This window comes from Pyxicephalus adspersus, chromosome 6 (genome assembly GCF_032062135.1).
Source record: "Pyxicephalus adspersus chromosome 6, UCB_Pads_2.0, whole genome shotgun sequence".
NCBI lineage: Eukaryota > Metazoa > Chordata > Amphibia > Anura > Pyxicephalidae > Pyxicephalus > Pyxicephalus adspersus.
In genome coordinates this window covers 104,022,136-104,036,987 of record NC_092863.1, presented here as the reverse complement: position 1 = coordinate 104,036,987, position 14,852 = coordinate 104,022,136, and the positions used below count along the sequence as shown (strand labels likewise).

At 41.1% G+C, this 14,852-nt stretch overlaps 1 protein-coding gene across 13 annotated transcripts in view; it reads right to left on the bottom strand.

The window, feature by feature from the left end:
• UNC13B (unc-13 homolog B) overlaps nucleotides 1-14,852 on the bottom strand; it is a 256,653-nt gene that overhangs the window by 122,190 nt on the left and 119,611 nt on the right. For 3 of the 13 annotated variants that reach the window (XM_072413553.1, XM_072413555.1, XM_072413556.1), the window contains exon 1: nucleotides 2,082-2,454. The exons of 9 other annotated variants lie outside the window; for them this stretch is intronic. The gene's annotated coding sequence lies outside the window, so the exon portion shown is untranslated. Of the gene's footprint in view, nucleotides 1-2,081; nucleotides 2,455-14,852 lie in introns of those variants that run through there. One more of the 13 variants, XM_072413560.1, reaches the window with a different exon arrangement.

Here is a 14,852-nt window from a genome sequence, read left to right as displayed (position 1 = left end):
AGAGAGAGAGAGAGAAAAGAGACAGTCAGGGGAATAAAATATCCAGCATCAACCAAAAAGTGTTATCTGAGTTCTAGTTCTGCTTCTAGTTCTAGAGCCTTTCCTAAAATTGCTTATGATTAGTTTTTGTGTCATTTCTTATTTAGCTTTCCTCACTTTGCTTGAGCCTGATGCTGTAGCTGGCACATCAGAGGTCATAAAAAATCTGCTGGTTTCTTACAGGGTCAGTTCCTTATTCCTTAATCCTACACAATGCACACAATGGAAGTTGACAGACCAGAAGGGGTGTGGGGGTAATCTGATGTGGTGGACGTAAAGAATGATCGCTGATATCAGGATTCAGCGATGTATAATAGTGATTTGCCAGAGCAGTAACCAACAGCAACCTTTCAGAAACAACAACTTCATAAATTATACTATGGGGAATTTAAAGCGGATTCATCAAAGTAGCTGTGCTGTGCTCATCCAAAAATAAACATCACACCAATCTACTACCGGGCAGCACCTAGCTAACCTCTTCCCTCTTTGTAGTACACCAAATGGAGATAAGTTCCTACAAAATTTAGGTGTGTGTTCCTGCAGACTCGTACCCCACCTGTAACTGCAACTTGCTTTTACTGCCGCTATGGTACAACAGACAGCTGCTTACTTAGTAAAATTTTGCAAATAGACTGCTGCTCGGCCCCAAGGGGGCCGCTCGAGACTGCTGTTCGGCCCCAAGAGGGCCGCTCGAGGCTGCTGCTCGGCCCCAAGGGGGCCGCTCGAGGCTGCTGCTCGGCCCCAAGGGGGCCGCTCGAGGCTGCTGCTCGGCCCCAAGGGGGCCGCTCGAGACTGCTGCTCGGCCCGAGGGGGCCGCTCGAGACTGCTGCTCAGTTGCTAGAGACTACTAGAGACTGCTGGATCCCAAGGGGCTACTGGGGACTGCTGCTGGGTCCCAAGGGGCTACCAGACTGCTTCTTAGTTGCAAGAGACTACTAGAGACTGCTGCTCAGTTGTGAGAGACTTTTAGAGAAGGCTACTCCATTCCAAGAGGCTTTTAGAGACTGCTGCTCAATCACATAAGATTTAAAGAGGCTACAGCTTACTCACAAAAGACTGCTAGAAACTACTTTCTAATTACAAGAGACTATTGCTTAGTTACAAGGCTAGCAACAGGTTATAGACTACTAGAAAAACCTGCAGAATTACTAGAGATTGCTGCTTAACCTAACTTTAGATGTAGTCAAGAAAAAAAGTTTTTTGAAACCAAACTTTGACATAGGTGGGCACAAGGGTCTGGAGCAGGACCACAACCGGAACCAGAACCATGGTCCAATTCACCCATTGTCAAGGAGAACTCCAGAACTCCAGTGCAATCTGAAGTCAATAATATACCAAAAACTCAACTAGTCCCTGGGGAGGAATCACAATTCTCAAGCTGTCACTGCGACTTGCAGAAACTTTCTTGCAATTACTGACAGGGCATGCTGGAACTTGCAGTTCCTGACACAAAGCCCAAGGATGGCCATGAAAGATACAGTAATACTAATATTTCTTCTCTCTCGTGGGTCCACTGTTCTGCTCATGACAGTTTTCAGTGTATTTACCCATTGCCTGAACTTGGTGGTCTTTTTCCAACCTCTGTAACTACACAGAATACTCTGCAATATTCCAAAGGATAAAAATAAAAGGGCGATAAAATAAACAGCGCTACAAGACTTTGTAGCCGTCACTAATGAACCAAACCGTACTAATACCATACAGAAAGACCCTCCGAGCAATCTTCATTTCCATTTCATGAATTCTTTAGATGTATTTGGCTGAATTACTAATGCCAAACACAGATTACAAGGAATGGGGAAAGCTGTATGAAAACCTCACATTTCCCTCCAATGGGTTAAATGGCTGCAACAGTCTCCGAGTCGGATCGGATTATATAAGGGGCAGTTACAGTATTCAGTCTTCAGATTCTCACACCTCCACAGAGGCAGGAACCCAATTTACCCAATGCACAATGTGCATGGCGGATATAGAAGAATTTGATGGTCTCACGTCGGCAGCCAGGTCCCGGCATCGTAGCCTCACCTGGGCACATCACTTACCTGGACAGCTTCAGACACTACAGCTTGTAAGAATAGACAGAAAAAGAAAGTTTTACTGCTGCTGCGGAGTCCAGGGCAGGTGGCACCCCACAGCCAGCCAGGCGAGCGGAGGCAGGTGAGGTTGCGAAACACTATAAAATATAAAATTGGAGACGGTAGAGAAAGTGGCTCGGTGATAGCTTTCCAGTCTCATGCCAAGCTGTCAAGCTTCCAGCCGTGCCCACTCCGCACACAAACCCATCACACCATAGAGAGATGGGCAACAGTCGCAACACCATTAGGAGGAGGAACTAATCCAGTTAATGTGCCATTTGACGGCCAGGAAATTTGCAGCATTTTGACAGCGGTGTCTTCCACAGAACACGGAGCGTGGAATGCGAGGAAAGCCACTCTGCTCCGCTCCTCCTCTCCAGCTGCCTCCTGCTTCCAGTCTTACTTATAGAGAAAGACGTCCCCCCTCCTCCTTCGAGTCACACATGTGTATGGAGAGAAGCAGGCACAACTGTCTGACATGCAAGAACAGTGATGGAACATTGCTATCCATCCCCTAAGCCTCAATCATTATGATGAATCCTCCCGGTCTCATCTTTAGTGACCTGAAACTAGTACATAATACTGGAATCTAAAATATTTCCCAGCCAAACCTTAATGAGACTCAGCATCCCTTCTATATCAGACTCCTTGTGCCTGATATATGAAGGCTCTCCAAGGCTGGAGAGGATACACCATCATCAATTAAGCTGGGTGATCCAGAAAACCTGGAATGGATTAAAAGTCACTTGCTATTTGTTAGCAAATGTTTTCAATCCCAGACCAGATCCATTCCAGGTTTGCTAGATCATCCATACATACATTTGTCACTTCATTCATCATCTTTGAGTATGTCATAGTTACCTATTCATCCATAACCTCAAGTTTGCATGCAGGAATATTTTAACATTTACAAATGAATGCAGCTTTTATTATAAATGAATGCAAGTCTTTATTATTCTATCATTCTTATTGATTTGAAAGACATGCAGGAAACTTATCTAAACTGATCTGGCATCAGCTTCCTGCAGTCACCCATACAACATAGCTCAGACTGGGGTAGGGAGATACAGCAGGAGCCAATCGGTTCACGATGTATGCCAAAAAGATGCCATGAAATAAACTCAGAACCCGAAATTTACCATTCACCTACACACAGGATTCTGGCCATCCATAGACAATAGGAGGAAAGGGCTGTGAACTCAGTGCCCCTGTTGTGAAATTAAAAGACTAATTGCTTCATAATAAAGTAGGCTACAATTGGGCTTGTTTTCTAGACTAAGTCCAATAAGAACCCAAAACACAGACATTTTTTTAAATGCTTAGTTAAAGCAGACCTAAACTCAATTTTTTTTAGTTTACATAAAAGGTAAACAACCTTTTTTTTAAATCCAGACAGAACGGGAGCACAAAGCATCCCAGGATACTTAGGTCACGCATCCGGGAGGCTCTTGGCTTTTTTTTCTGCACATGCCCAAGATATGGAGCTCTTCATTAGAATTAAAACAAAAAAATCTCATCTCACACATGCGCAGGGAGATCAGTAATCTTTTTACCCATCTACCCCACCCAATCTCACGCCTGCACAGTGCTAGATCAGGTGACCTAGGAAGAAGAACCCGGAAGAAGAGAGAAGAAGAAGTCAGCGTCCGGCGCTTTGTCTCTTCCCTGCACGCTAGGCCGAAGACTGATACTGGGACGACGCAGGACCCAAATAAAGAAACTTTCCAACGCATAGAGGGATCTGTGGGATTAAAGGAAGTGTGTTCTTTTTTTTAATTTAAGGTTTTTCTATAACATAAAACTGTATTTATTTGCAAAGTGACGGACTTTGCTAGAATGTTTGATTATTGCAAGAGTTGATACCCTAGCACAGCCTCCTCCTTTCATGAATACCATGGCCTTCCCCTTATCTGGGAGTGTCTACCTGCTGTCTATGTTGGCCCAGCTCCCCCACTCCTCACCTCCCTGTATAACCTATATGAAGCTACTAGTGTAAGAAAAAAACATCACATTCAAGATGGTAGCAACCAGCAACAGTTGTGGCGCTCTTGGGATTTAAGGGATAAAATATACAAACACACACATAGTATTATTTGTTAATCTAATGCAAGAATGTTAATCTTTAATGGTCTTTAATAATCTTAGGTCAAGATTTCTGGTGAAATACTTTTCTTTTTTCACAGAATTTTCGTTCATTTTTCATTTTTCGGATTAGATGATTTGTTAGACAAAACTTTTGAGTAACAATTCCATTTACAATCAATATGTGGACAGAAAGTGGACTATTGGTTGACCATTATAATAAAATCAATGCTTCTTTTTATTTTGCGATCAATATTTGGGTTACATAATTGTAATCGATCATAACTCCTTTTTACTTAACTCTTATTTGAGCACCAGTGGGTGTGTCTGATTGATAAAATAATCTTTTAATGACTTTTGAATCAGTAATATGGAACAATACGATGAGTGCAGCACCGTTCAATATTTAAATCAATAATAATTACTTGTGATTCCTCTCCCACCCCACAACCCTAAAATGTCTACGGACTGACTTCGCTGAACCCAACCCACAGACATTAGGTCTAAATAGGAACCTGTAGTTCATACAGGGGCCACTTTGCCCATTATGAGGAAATCTCACTATTGGCCTTTGATCTGCACATGTCCTGTGCCCATTATCAACCGCCCCCATTATCCATGCACTGAGTGGCCAGGTCTTTACACCTTTTGTGCCCATTAGGATATTGGGTCTGTACACCTGCTGTGCCCATTATGTGAGGCTCCCACCATCCGTGCACTAAAACCCCGGGTCTACACACCTCAGTCACACGTGTCAATTATGAGGTGCCCCATTATCCATGTACCGAATGCCCGTCCCTGTACACCTGCTGTGCCCACATCCATGCACTCAGGACACCTGCTAAAGACAACTTATATACTATGGTAAAGCTTACATTTTATTGGTAATGGTGACTAAGGATTACCTCCTAAATAATCCTCACTAATGTAAAATATAAATCTTGATACCCAATATTTACCCCCATACAGGCACCTAAACCTATTGATCATAATCCTAATCTGATCCCTTGTAAAATCCCTATCACTCCCCTAATTTGCTGGGAATCTGCGGTTGTTATGTCTTTGGGGATAGGGAACTATTAATCAGCATTGCAGTGATTTCCAATATTGATAAGCGAGATCCCCTCACAAGACATGCATTGTCCACCATATTTTAAACAATGAATATCAGATTTGTAGATTGTCTGTACATTCACACACAACCTGTTTGCCTGATTTATAAAGAACAATCCTTATGTTCCCTCAATTAAATATTCACATTTAAATTTTTGCCATCTTTGATTTAGACATTTTCAGCACTCACTTGCTACAGTGAACTTACAAATCCAATAACAGAGATTCGCTGCTTGCACATTCACCAAAGAAATACTGATTCAATATGTGTGTGTGTGTGTGTGTGTGTGTGTGTATATATATACACACACACACACACACATATATATATACATATACATATACACACACACACACACACACACACACACACACACACACACACAGATATATAGATATATATACACACATATATATATATATATATATGAACCTAAATGATGACAAATGAATGCACCTGAACTGGCCCAGTCCTAACAAATAATTTGTATGTACATTAGATTTCCTCCCAAAATAAAGGGCAATGGTACTGACCCTAACAAGGGCGATTTAAAATGCCACTGCCGACCCGTACATCCCTCCTCCCTTCATTAGTGCAAATGTCACTATATGATCTGTAATGAGGAGCTACAAACACCTCCCCCTTGGTCGTTGTGCAATAGAGACCTGGATCTGAGGACAATATCAGTATCATCAGTCCATCGCCGAGAGCAATAAAACATTATTATAATTCTATTATTGGAGACAAAAAAAATTCAAATGACACTGAAAGGATGGTTGTGGCTATTGTGGCTGAATTTAGGATGAGGACGGGATAGGGTTTGTTCTTTGTAGGATAAGGATGGGAAATTGTTCTTTTTAGGATGAGGATGGGTTAGGGATTGTTCTTTTTAGGATGAGGACGGGATAGGGATTGTTCTTTTTAAGGATAAGGATGGGTTAGGGATTGTTCTTTTTAGGATGAGGACAGGATAGGGATTGTTCTTTTTAGAATGAGCACAGGATAGGGATTGTTCTTTTTAGAATGAGCACAGGATAGGGATTGTTCTTTTTTAGGATGAGGATAAGATAGGGATTGTACTCTTTGGAATGAGGATGGTTCTTTTTAGGATGAGGAAGGGCTAGAGATGGTTCCCTTTTTAAAGGCACAGTAATCATTATTAATTTATAAAGTGCCAACATCTTACCTTGTGCTGGCACAACAGGTGTGCAAAACAATGAATGAGGCAGCATACAGATGAACTCATTTAAGTATGACATATATTGTAAAGGAATGCAGCAGAAGATTCTGGGTGAGTAGTATATTTCTCCCCCCAATTTTTGGTCTCTGGTCCCCTCAGATGGCCAGGGTACTAGGAGAGGAACTGCGAATAATTCTTTTCCAGGTGTGGGAGGTGAGGTGTGCTCTACCTGAGTGAATGTGAACAGGTGTTGTAAAGGCTAGAAGAGTGTGGAGCCGAGTTTCAGGGACCACAGCAGGAGACGTCCCTCTAGCAGAAGCTACAAACCAAGAGTTTTGGATTATCAGGAGTGAATTTTGCAGGTTTGGACCTTTAAGTTTGCTGTTGGAAGCTTTTACTTCTGTTACTAATTATGCTGAAGAAAAGCAAAGTTTTATTTTCTTGTATGCTGAAAAAAGCTTATGTTGTGTTTAATAAACACTGCTTTGCTGCTGTACAGCTGTGTACTGCGTGCGGACTGATCCTGGTTCCCCAAATATCAATATATACAAGATCTGACTATTAATGAATGAGACCGGTATAATAATTTTCATTTATGTATTGATATGACAATTCCAATGTTTGTCCCCTTCAATATTCTCTCCCTTCACACTGAAGCTCCGATGTCGTCTTGTTTTCCATCGGTGGAAGGAGTGGAGCAGATCAGTTTCTGGTGTTTTTTTCTTTCCTGCATCCATTGACACAAGGCGTGTTCCTTTAATCACCGATTTCAATTTAGAAAATAGAAAACAGTCCCAGGGTGCCAAATTTGATGAATATGGAGGATGTTCCAGTGTAGTAATGAGTTTGTTGGTCACAGAAAGTGCTGTGTAAGAAGGAGCATTGTCCTGATGAAGAATGAAACCATTTTCCCACATTCCCACTGTCTTTTCCTGACTTTATCTTAGCTTTGTCAAAACTTCCATTTTAAAATGTTGGGTCACTGTTGTGCCTTCTGGAACCCATTCAGCCAAACTGACACCCATCATGTCAAAAAACACGATGAGCACAGCTGTGAATTTGGACTTTGGATTTGGAATTTTTTTTATTTCTTGGTGATGAAGGTGTTTCCAATGACTGTGGTTTTGTTTCAGGATCATACTGGAAGATCTTGGCTTTCTAAGAAGTGTTGACTTTTTGTAAATGGTTCGACTCCATCTCAAGTTGCTGCAGAATGTCAGTGCAAATATCGTCCGGGCTCATATTTTCTGGTGTGAAATTTTACTGCTCAACTTATATACTTCTCATGATTTCAGCACGAGGGGAAAGACAATGCACTTGAACAGTGACTGACAACAAAATAAACGGCAGAGAGTTCCGGCGTTTGTCCTACATGTTTGGATTCATGGCAAGAGATGATAATTATCTCACTGCTTTGTGATAGAGATAGAAACTCCTAGAAACTCCTTATTTCATAGACAGACCGTGTGCATGTGTGTGTATATCATATATATATATATATATATATATATATATATAAATATAAATATAAATATATATATATAAATATAAATATACACACACATCTCAATTACACACACCAGGTATACAAAAAGGAAATTGAACATCAGAGAAGTGCTACATACTTCCTAGGAATATGTTAGTGCTGTATTGCCTAAACTCTGGTGGGAGGTTCACTTTAAATACAGGTATTAAAGGGTGCTGAGAACAAGACGGCAGTTTGTCTCATTTGTATTTCAACTTCATTTACTTCTGATATCATACAAAATGACATATTATAGGAAATGCAGCTAAGAGATGATTAACCTCTTTTGCAGAAGGAAAATCCAGCTCATGCCTGGAATAATTTCTCTTCTTGACAAGGTTGTCATTTCCCAATAAGCCCACAAGTGTCATTTTCCCTACCGCATCGAAGATTAGAAACGGTGAGCTGTTGGAGGATAGTAGCGCTGACGGTGGGGTTGTGCAGTACAGAGGATTTGTGTGTTGTGACAATTGCTGCTTTCTGTGCCAATACAGTGGGGTTGATTTAATAAAGGAATATAGGCTGTTCACATAGCAAAGTGAATGATGACCTTGCAACAGATATTTTACTTGTTTTGTAACTAAACTGGAGCTCTGTGGACTTCACCCATCCAATCATGTGCAAGGTAACAATGTAGTAAATCAGCCCCAGTGTGTTACAATACAGAGATTGTCTAATATGTAGTAATATTACAGCCTGTGTGTGGGGTGACAATACAGCCCTCCATGGGGTCAATCCCTTGCTTTGCACACATTGCTGAGGGAAATACTGAATAGCGGAAAATATTTTCTTGTACAAAGCCATCCTTCCCTCCGGCATGAAAGACAGATGCACAGCGTACATGACGAGAGTGTAAATACAGACTTGACGATGCGGACCCTGGAAAGTAACAAGTTACCTAGAGACGAAGGAAGGCCGTGGCGTATTCCCAAATCAGTTTATCACATACAAACATAGAGATCGATAATGGAAGGAGGGGTCGCTGCATCAAGAAAAGACAGGCTTTGATGTGGCACTGATAACTAAAAAATAAAAGATAACTGAAAATAAAAATTTGCAAGGTTTTTGGATAGAGATGAGTACCCCTGTTAGGCTTTGATTGCATTATAATATTAGATAAGATTCACAAGATTTTTTGCATTTCCTGCAACAAACAGTACAGACTGCATGATTTGCTAGAGCCTTCCTCACGCCAAAGGTATCCATATCCCCCAAAAAATGTAATTATTTCTCATTTAAGTATTGGAAATGTTGGAGTATTGGAGAGTGGAGACATGCAAAACATTATGTGCTCAGTTTCCAGGTCTGCACACCTATAGTGCCTATTATGAGAAGCTTCCGCCATCCCTGTGCTGAGTTCCTGGGCCAATATACATGTGGAACTTTATATTTAAATATTGGAAATTGGAAATTACTACAAAGAACTGAGATATAACGTGATATGACTATGAATAGACAACCCTGCACTATAATCTACAGATTGAAAAACCCTCAAACAGCAATGATGTGATAAGAGATCTTATGGTTTACATACAGGCTCTAATAAACCATTTTCAGATCGGATCTATTTTTTTGTCGGGAGATTACTGTGGTCTAAAATCCTTCCCTTTATAGGAAGATTTTACATTCATATAACTGGAGAAGATGGGAGGTAAAATGGTGGTCTGGATGGAGCACAATGGTGGTTTGGACAACCGAAATTCCCAGGTGGTTGGGTTCAGTGCAGAACGTAGGTCAGTAAGAGGGTTGGAAAAAAAAAGTGCAAAGTGTGCTGCACAAGGGCCCTGTACCTTTCTTAGTGAACAAGGGCCCCAAGCCAGTTCTGCCACAGGAACCTACTGTTGGCTACATCCATCACTATATGGCAGGTAGGTATCAAGGATTTTTTAAAGCCAGAGGCAAACTTATACAACCATCCTCCAAAATGCCTTCTGAGTAGATAGATCCTTTTAAGATTTGCAGCTGCTGACTTATACCACCAGCCTCCACCCCCCCAAACCACAATTCCTGAGTCGATGGATCCTTTTAGGATTTGAAGCTGCCTAAAGGTTCATGCATCCATTTGGCCAAGGTGCCGGAACATAAATCAAAAACATCAATAGTGCTCCAGGTGATAGGAGCTAACTCCTGCACAGGTCCTAACAAGTGCAGGGGAAGTATCAGGGCAATCAGGCAGGTAAAGAAAGGCTTTTGCATAAAGGACATTGCCTATCCCTTTCTGCAATATTGCCCCGCCTGATCCACAATTTTGAAAACTGGAACTTTACTTCCACTTTATACATACAGCAGGTATTTATAGTTAATATTATTTTTATAACAAGTATTTATATAGCACCGAGATATATATATATATATATATATATATATATATATATATATATATATATATATATAGTGCCATAGTGTATTTATATAATGCCATAATACGCAGCACTTACAAAGTCCATAGCTGTCCCTCAAAGAGGCTTACAATCTAATATTTAATGTACAGCGCTGCTTAATATGTTGGCGCTATATAAATCCTGTTTAATAATAATAATAATAATAATAATATCCCTCCCATAGTCATATGTCATTATACAGTCTAAGGTCAATTTGGGTGGAAGCCAATAAATCCAACTGCATGTTTTTTGAATGTGGGAGGAACCAGGAGTACCCAAAGGAAACCCAGACAAACATGGGGAGAACCTGCAAACTCAATGCAGATAGTGTCCTTGCAAGCATCGAACCTGGGACCTAGCGCTGCAAAGGCCGGAGTGCTAACCAATGAGCCACTGTGTTCTTCTCCCGAATCGCTCTCCCCATCACTGCCAAGACTTCATCCTGGTGCCAGCACCCAGAGTATTGTGCTAATAATGCCAGTTCCTTGGCAATAGGTGGGCTAAATTCGTAACTCTATAGTACAAGCTGAGGTCAGGTTAAGAGCTGTCCCAATAGGACCAAACATCTAAATATGTATACAACTAACAATCTGTGTTATTCCTATGGCCAGTGTGTTAGATTATCATCACAGCCTCACCATCCTGTCAGTCACAAAAGAGCAGCGCAGTGCAATGTTACTCAGGGCTCTAATACTGTGTCTTACCCATCAAGCCATTTTCCATTACAGAGGTCGAAAATGAATAATGATTGTGACAACACATTATGGCAATCACATTTCAGAAGCTGCTACTTCCTGCTGCAGAAGAACGAAGGCTGATAGCTAATCGGGAGGATGCTGAATAATAGTCTGTGTGGTTTTCCTAATGCTAAAGATAATGTGTCTGATTAAGGCGAGTTAAACACCTAACAAGACCCCTTACTCCCTCAATAGGAATTTTGTATCTGATTTTACCCTGAAAACGAAATGACATTTTTTTATATGACAGAGGGTGGGGCTCGGCATCGGCAGGGGTGGGGCTCCGCATCAGCAGGGTCGGCATAGGCAGGGGAGGGTCTTGGCATCAGCAGGGGGTGTGACTAAACCCCAGGTTAAAATCATGTGTTTAGCCTGGCCTTAAAATTCTAAAAGGCTTTTGCAGCAACCTTGAAAACAAAGACTTCTACTTCATCACATAATTATAAAGTTAAACTACTGCCTATTCCAATTACTATGTGATGTGAACATTGAAGGCAAGACAGTGGAGGATTTGCTGGGTGTTTTATTTTCATTGATTGAAGGCTTTTAACAAGTAAAGGTAGGTGAATTTTTCCTTTTTTTTATGCAAGTTTCGCTGACAATAAATAAAATATAATTTAGGAATAAATATATTTAAAGACAACAGGGACTCTTAAAATTCTCATTTGCTACCCATGTAAGGTCTGCGGCACCAGGGGTTGCCCCAAATATGCCAAAGCTCATGAGTAATCAGAAGACTGAGCGACTTGTCCATCTACAAGAAAGACGTCCGTACTCGCTGGAGACAGAGAGCCACAGGACAAAAGGAAATTGCTGGGACCAATGATTGACAGATATCATTAAACTAAGTCAAGTCCCGAGGACAAGTCTTCAGAAGAGGAAACCTTTCCACTACATGGAGTGCTGAATAACAAGATGCCTCTGCCGCTCGCAGGAATCACCGGAATAATTATCGGAGACGACAGTGAGTACAAAACACCGCTACACCTCTGCACACTGATACAGAAAGATGAACAACTGATGAAAGCAGTTTTATTGCAAAAACTCAGATGCTTTACTCATGCTGATAAACTATATTTAGTTAAGGATAAAACTTCCAATGTATTCTTTTTTTTCTCTCTTTCAAATTACGCCGAGCTATATATCATTTTGCAAGGGTTAGTGAGTATAACCATGCCAAATTAGAGCCGAAGGACAGGTTGTCTTTAAGGAACAATTGCCCACTAATTGATACTTTCCTTCCTTGCCCTCTGTTCGTAGGTCCGAGCACATAACTTTCAATGGTATATTTAGCAAACCAAAAGGAAGCAAACACAGGAAGTCAATTGACATGGATAACATACACATGCAACTTCTACCAAACTCTAACATTTGATACGTGTGTTGCTTTGCCTATCATGGTCACCTTCTCGGACCATTAGGTCACCGCAGGAATTCAGTAGTGACATAAGTGGGGTTGGAAGATGGAGCATCTAACACTGCTGGAAGTCCAGAATAGAGAAATAGTTGAAAGAAGCTGCCGCACTGAAATAGTGAGCTGCTGGAGAGAATCCCAATACTTTTTCCTTTGTAGGGATCTGATGTTTGAGTTTCTTTAGAGACTGACAGGTCCTCTTTATAGATGAAAAAGAAAACAGAATTGTTAATAGCCATATCACGTGCACTCAGCATTGATTAAGGAAAATGTAAATCACACTTCAAAGTCTCAAACACTTTGATTGTGAAATTGCACGGACCGTGAGGACAAAGGCTGGCGTTGTAAGAACACGCATTTACTGCACGACCAGAGCACTTCATGGAAGCTTAGAAAACCTTAGGGATATAATTAGCAGGAACTCTGACTCCCTGATTGTGTAAGAGCAGTTTAGGTCTCATTGTCATCCGCCCTCAATATAATGCAGTCTGTGCGGGATCAAGCCCCTGGTTCCCAGCTTTACAATCAAGCTCCCGGCCCAGAAGATCTAACGTTAAACACGGTCCGAGAGAGCGTTTATTGAAGAAGTGAAAATCAGAATAATGAGAAGTCTTTTTTCCTTTGCCCAGCAGGGTTGAGATGAGAGAAAGTAATACAATGGTTCGCCACAACACTAATGCAAGCCTTATTACTCCACTGTACGAGAGCCGAATGTGACGAGTCAATGGACATCAATCTGGACGCGGCTTGGAATGCGTCCACCCACGGACTGCACAGAAAACATGGACAGAGGGCGGATTTATCAAATACAAAGTCTATTAGAAACACATGAAGAAAAAAACCTGAACAGATAACAGCATCTATTACACAAAATGCATTACTGAGGCCCTCCAGATAAAGCAAACCTGTCATGACAAGCTTTGTAATCTAACATTGGAGTAGGATGGACGCCACTACGAAGTGTCCTACCACCCATATTACCATTCTCCTTATGAATCAGCTTGTCATTGCTGGATGTTTCAGGGTATAGGAGACTTCAGAGAGTAGTGTTTGCAATCCAACAGACTGTTAGTCTTATAGTAAGATAAGGAGGACTGGTAAGGAAGCAAAAATGGAATGAGCACATATAGCGGCTTCCATGCATATACAATATATGGTAAAAAAAAATATGTGACCACCCTAAAAGTGATTGGCTCAGGAGTTATATCCCTGGTAATATTACAACATGTTGAACAATTGTACTCTTCCAGCCTTGTGGTCACATTTTAATGAAGGCCCTTCACGGTTTTACTCTGACTGTGGCCCTGTGTACAAAGCCAGCCCATAAAGACATGGTGTCACCAGCCTGGTATTGAGAACCTTAAGTGTTCTGCACTGTAATGTATCAACAGGTTATCAATACCCTAACTGGTATTGAAAACCTTGAGTGTCCTGCATAGGAGGCCCCGCCCATTGATGATAACCTTGAATGTCCTGCATAGTCCCCTGCCTGGTATGAAGAACCTTGAATGTCCTGCAAGGGCCCTGACCTCAACCCTACTGAACACTTTTGGGAGCAATTTGAAATGTGTGTCAGGTTTTCTCATCCCACATGCATCCATTAGAATTTAGATGAAAACCTTCTTAATAGTGTAGAGGCTGTTATAACTATAAACATGGGGGCCAACTTTATACTAAAGACCATGGTTTCCGAATGGATGTCCAACAAGCTTGTAAAGAAAGGATGGTCAGATGTCTACAAACAAGGTTTTTACATCATTACTACATGCTATTGAGAATAATTTAATGAAATGGATCTTACATATGAAAACAATAAAAATATATTGTGGATATCTAATTGCACCACAACTCACAAACTCATGCTCAGTGCGATCTGTAGTAGCAAACACCTTGTGTATTTCTCATAACTGCCCTGTAGGACCACACACAGCAGTATAAACCTAGAAACATTTTAAAACATTCCAAACTTTTTATATCTCTGAACTCTACTTTACAGATTGTACAGTGCAGGGGTTGCCCTACACCAAAGGAAGTCATCACTCTTCTCCTTGTTGTGCAATTTGCATATCTCAACAATCAGGATTGTAGCTTCCCCTCCATCTCCATCTGACCAACGTCATATAGGTTTTTTTTATCTTTTATACAAACCTGTGGCGTATGATGGTGCAATTGGTCTGCCAACAGCGGTCATATGTCTACTACCACATAGAAGTAACCTAAATCCAACAAAACAACCAACAGCCAAGCATTAATCCCTAACAGTAGCATCTAATCCATTGGGCTAGGAATGGAAACATCACATTTC